The sequence below is a fragment of the Mytilus galloprovincialis genome, chromosome 4 (assembly GCF_965363235.1).
Source record: "Mytilus galloprovincialis chromosome 4, xbMytGall1.hap1.1, whole genome shotgun sequence".
Taxonomy (NCBI): Eukaryota; Metazoa; Mollusca; class Bivalvia; order Mytilida; family Mytilidae; genus Mytilus; species Mytilus galloprovincialis.
The window spans coordinates 103314687-103321323 of record NC_134841.1 but is presented as its reverse complement, the minus strand read 5'-3'; positions in this window follow the sequence as shown (position 1 = coordinate 103321323).

The window sequence follows — 6637 nt, the reverse complement described above, 5'->3', positions numbered from 1 at the left end:
AAACTCGTCATAGTAGTGTATAACAAACAAACTCGTCCGAGTAGTGTATAGTAAACAAACTCGTCCAAGTAGTGTATAACAAACAAACTCGTCCGAGTAGTGTATAGCAAACAAACTCGTCCGAGTAGTGTATAGAAAACAAACTCGTCCGAGTAGTGTATAGCAAACAAACTCGTCCGAGTAGTGTATAGCAAATAAACTCGTCCGAGTAGTGTAGAGCAAATAAACTCGTCCGAGTAGTGTAGAGCAAACAAACTCGTTCGAGTAGTGTCGAGCAAACAAACTCGTCCGAGTAGTGTAGAGCAAACAAACTCGTCCGAGTAGTGTAGAGCAAACAAACTCGTTCGAGTAGTGTAGAGCAAATAAACTCGTCCGAGTAGTGTAGAGCAAACAAACTCGTTCGATTAGTGTAGAGCAAACAAACTCGTCCGAGTAGTGTAGAGCAAACAAACTCGTCCGAGTAGTGTAGAGCAAACAAACTCGTCCGAGTAGTGTATAGCAAAAAAACTCGTCCGAGTAGTGTATAACAAACACACTCGTCCAAATAGTGTATAGCAAACAAACTCGTCCAAGTAGTGTATAACAAACAAACTCGTCCGAGTAGTGTATAGCAAAAAAACTCGTCCGAGTAGTGTATAGCAAAAAAACTCGTCCGAGTAGTGTATAACAAACACACTCGTCCAAATAGTGTATAGCAAACAAACTCGTCCAAGTAGTGTATAACAAACAAATTCGTCCGAGTAGTGTATAGCAAAAAAACTCGTCCGAGTAGTGTATAACAAACACACTCGTCCAAATAGTGTATAGAAAACAAACTCGTCCGAGTAGTGTATAGCAAACGCGTACGGAAAGGACAAACATGCGGGACTTTCAAACTCATAATCGAAATAAATTGACAATTCCATGGCTATAAACAGACAGACAAATAAACAAATTTACACAAAACATTCCATAGAAAACTTAAGACTGAGCAGCACGAACCCAGTCAAAAATTGAGGGCGATCTCAGGTGCTCTGGAAGGGTAGAAAAATCCTGCTTCACATGTTGCACCCGTCGTCAAAAAATGCATTAAAGTATGTATTGTTGTTATCACCCCAGCTGGGTTGTACTAATTGATAATAGTTTTAGTGAGCTTTCTACTTGTTTGATACAATATATAGAATTTTTAAAATGTTGTTTTTTTCTATTTAAGAAGACTTGTATCGTTTTACATCACTACATCACAGTCAGCTACAGATACCATTTATTTAGATTTTCTAAAAACGAAGTATTTCTAGTGTACCTGTAAAACAAATAATACTTTCTATATTTTTTATTACAGTACAGAAACTTTTTGAGTATGCATTTTATTTCAGTTTGAATTGTTTTTATATAGCTGACTATCGGCATGAATTTTACTCATTGTTGAAGACTTACATATGGTGACCTACAGATTTCTCTTTCATTTGATAACTTGCGGTGAATTGTCTCTTTAGCCTTATTTTCATACCTTCTGATTTTAATATTTACTGCTGGAGAGTAACTTCATAACACATTATAAATTACTTACTCAAAGTGAATACGGTAAATAAAGGCAACAGTAGTTTTGTGGATAGCCAAACCTCATGCTTAAATGGTAAAGGCAAATACAACAACAAAATAACAAAATTACATAACAGGACTACAAAACAAAAACAGAAACAGAAACAATAAAGTGCAACAAAAAACCAAACGACAATGTAACAAAAACACAGAAACGAATTATTTTCCACATTCCTGACTTGGTACAGGACATTTTAAGAAAAAATGGTGGGTTGAACGAACTTGTTTTATGGCTATCCAAACCTCCCGCTTTGATGGAAATACGGATATAACATTTCTAAATAACAATGAAAATTACGTACTAATTAATATGAAAGTATGGTAGTAATTAGATAATTAATTGTATTAATTAGCTATGTCGGTGTTTCTTCTAAATCAAACTGCAAACCAAATACACCGTTTAAAATCTAATAAATGAACTTGTTGATTAATTATCTTAACCACAACACACGTATACAATAGTAAAAAATACGATTTAAAACTACAAAAGATAAGACATTTTACAAAATTCGATGAGAATAACAAATATAACATCAAAACTAAATACATGAATTTTGGATAGTAAATTACCGTCACACGTCTCTACACTAGTATTCCACATTTCAAACTAAAAGACAAATTGAAAGAGTTGGTATTGCTTTGCTTCGTAAAAACGAATGGCCAACGTAGATACAAGTATCTTGTCTTGGGGAGGGATAAATCCTACTTTGTAAAGGATCACTCTGATTCGAACAAAAAATTCTCTGAAACTGATATTATCAAGATGCTTGATTTCTTGATTGACAACATATTTGTTACGTTCGGGGGACGTGTTTTTCAACAGACTGTCGGCATTCCAATGGGAACAAACTGTGCCCTTCTACTTGCCGACTTGTTTCTTTATTATTATGAGGCTGACTTCATGCAGGAACTTCTTAGGAAGAAAGATAAGAAGTGAGCAATATCCTTTTAGCAACTCTACTTTTGCTATATAGATGATGTTCTTTCACTAAATAATTCAAAATTTGGTGACTATGTGGAACGCATCTATCCAATCAAGCTAGAGATAAAGGATACTACAGATACAGTTAAGTCGGCCTCATATCTTGACTTACATCTAGAAATTGACAATGAGGGTCGGTTGAAAACAAAACTTTACGACAAACTCGTCCAAGTAGTGTATAACAAACAAACTCGTCCGAGTAGTGTATAGCAAAAAAACTCGTCCGAGTAGTGTATAACAAACACACTCGTCCAAATAGTGTATAGAAAACAAACTCGTCCGAGTAGTGTATAGCAAACGCGTACGGAAAGGACAAACATGCGGGACTTTCAAACTCATAATCGAAATAAATTGACAAGTCCATGGCTATAAACAGACAGACAAATAAACAAATTTACACAAAACATTCCATAGAAAACTTAAGACTGAGCAGCACGAACCCAGTCAAAAATTGAGGGCGATCTCAGGTGCTCTGGAAGGGTAGAAAAATCCTGCTTCACATGTTGCACCCGTCGTCAAAAAATGCATTAAAGTATGTATTGTTGTAAATCACCCTAGCTGGGTTGTACTAATTGATAATAGTTTTAGTGAGCTTTCTACTTGTTTGATACAATATATAGAATTTTTAAAAAATGTTTTTTTCTATTTAAGAAGACTTGTATCGTTTTACATCACTACATCACAGTCAGCTACAGATACCATTTATTTAGATTTTCTAACAACGAAGTATTTCTAGTGTACCTGTAAAACAAATAATACTTTCTATATTTTTTATTACAGTACAGAAACTTTTTGAGTATGCATTTTATTTCAGTTTGAATTGTTTTTATATAGCTGACTATCGGCATGAATTTTACTCATTGTTGAAGACTTACATATGGTGACCTACAGATTTCTCTTTCATTTGATAACTTGCGGTGAATTGTCTCTTTAGCCTTATTTTCATACCTTCTAATTTTAATATTTACTGCTGGAGAGTAACTTCATAACACATTATAAATTACTTACTCAAAGTGAAAACGGTAAATAAAGGCAACAGTAGTTTTGTGGATAGCCAAACCTCATGCTTAAATGGTAAAGGCAAATACAACAACAAAATAACAAAATTACATAACAGGACTACAAAACAAAAACAGAAACAATAAAGTGCAACAAAAAACCAAACGACAATGTAACAAAAACACAGAAACGAATTATTTTCCACATTCCTGACTTGGTACAGGACATTTTAAGAAAAAATGGTGGGTTGAACGAACTTGTTTAATGGCTATCCAAACCTCCCGCTTTGATGGAAATACGGATATAACATTTCTAAATAATAATGAAAATTACGTACTAATAATATGAAATTGTGGTAGTAATTAGATAATTAATTGTATTATCTAGCTATGTCGGTGTTTCTTCTAAATCAAACTGCAAACCAAATACACCGTTTAAAATCTAATAAATGAACTTATTGATTGATTATCTTAACCATAACACACGTATACAATAGTAAAAACTACGATTTAAAACTACAAAAGATAAATAAAGGCAACAGTAGTATACCGCTGTTCAAACTCATAAATCCATGGACAAAAAACAAAATCGGGGTAACAAACTAAAACTGAGGGAAACGCATTAAATATAAGAGGAGAACAACGAAACAACACTACAATGTAACACACACAGAAACGGACCAAACAACAGACAAAATCCCACGAGAATAACAAATATAGCATCAAAACTAAATACATGAATTAGGGATAGACAAGTACCGTGACAAGTCTTATCGCAATGTGAATTTACACTCAAAAATAAGAGAAAACAAACGACGCAACGTTAAAATGTAACACATACAGAAACGAACTATAATATAACAATGGCCATATTCCTGACTTGGTACAGGACATTTTTAAAGAAAAAAATGGCGGGTTGAACCTGGTTTTGTGGCATGCCAAACCTCCCCTTTTATAACCATGTGAAATATAACATTAAGATGACAACTCAACACCACAGGACTACAATATAAATAAATTGGAGAATACAATTGACAAAGAAACACACGAACAACAGCCAACAAAAGGCAGCAAGTTGAAAATTTTAATACGCCAGAAGTGCATTTTATCCACACAAGATGTACTAGTGATGCCCAGATACAAAAGTTTGAAAGCCGAAACAAGCACAAAGTCGAACAGCATCGGGCCAAAAGATCAAAAAAGTTGTGCCAAAAACGGCCAGGGTTTTCTGTTAGTTACCAGTAAATTTATAAAATTAATAAACAAAAGCTGTACATGATAGAACTGAAATATTAACTAATTACAGGAAACAACTGAAATACATTACATAACCAGACATTTGCAACACAAAATGTAGACACATCCGAATATGTTTAAACCTCAACGCCAAGTGACGTCATATTTGAAATAAGACATTTTACAAAATCCGATGAGAATAACAAATATAACATCAAAACTAAATACATGAATTTTGGATAGTAAATTACCGTCACACGTCTCTACACTAGTATTCCACATTTCAAACTAAAAGACAAATTGAAAGAGTTGGTATTGCTTTGCTTCGTAAAAACGAATGGCCAACGTAGATACAAGTATCTTGTCTTGGGGAGGGATAAATCCTACTTTGTAAAGGATCACTCTGATTCGAACAAAAAATTCTCTGAAACTGATATTATCAAGATGCTTGATTTCTTGATTGACAACATATTTGTTACGTTCGGGGGACGTGTTTTTCAACAGACTGTCGGCATTCCGATGGGAACAAACTGTGCCCCTCTACTTGCCGACTTGTTTCTTTATTATTATGAGGCTGACTTCATGCAGGAACTTCTTAGGAAGAAAGATAAGAAGTTAGCAATATCCTTTAACTCTTCTTTTCGCTATATAGATGATGTTCTTTCACTAAATAATTCAAAATTTGGTGACTATGTGGAACGCATCTATCCAATCGAGCTAGAGATAAAGGATACTACAGATACAGTTAAGTCGGCCTCATATCTTGACTTACATCTAGAAATTGACAATGAGGGTCGGTTGAAAACAAAACTTTACGACAAAAGAGATGAGTTCAGCTTTCCAATTGTGAACTTTCCATTTCTAAGTAGCAAGATTCCAGCAGCACCTGCATACGGGGTATATATCTCCCAATTGACACGATATTCCCGTGCTTGCATTTCCTATCATGATTTTCTTGATAGAGGGTTGCTGTTCACAAGGAAGCTATTAAACCAAGAGTTCCAAATGGTGAAGTTGAAATCATACCTTTGTAAATTTTACGGACGCCATCACGAGTTGGTTGACCGTTATGGAATAACCGTTTCACAAATGATATCGGATATGTTCCTTACGTCGTAACTACAATCCCCTTCCCTTTCATGAATGTGACCTACCGAATTAGACCATTTACCGGATTTGTTATCACATAAGCAACACGACGGGTGCCGCATGTGGAGCAGGATATGCTTACCCTTCCGGTGCACCTGAGATCACCCCTAGTTTTTTGGTGGGGTTCGTGTTGTTTATTCTTTAGTTTTCTATGCTGTGTCGTGTGTGCTGTTGTTTGTTTGTCTTTTTCATTTTTAGCCATGGCGTTGTCTGTTTGTTTTAGATTTATGACTTTGACTGTCCCTTTGGTATCTTTCGTCCCTCTTTTATAGCAATGCGAATTCACATTCTGCAAAACAGTCACAATTTGGGAATACTCACTAGTTAAAAGATCAGAAGACGTAATGACAAAACACAATCTAAAACGTGGTAAAATGTCCTTAGTTAGTTTGGACAAAGACACATCGTATGGATCAAGCAATTTATGACGATGTCCGTAAACTTTACGAGCTATCATTTTTAATCTGTCCTCCTTATAACTTTGCTGGAGTAGTTTCTGCGTTAGGAGCACACTCCTGTGTATGAAGTCCGTATAGTGTGAACATGCACGAACATAACTTATCAACTGAGATATGTAAACACCATACGAAGGGACAGGTGGTATGTTATTGCTGAGAAATGGGAAAATGATAATTGAGAAGTTGCAATCGTCCCGTTTATCATAGATTTTTGTGTGAAGTCGTCCATCTGT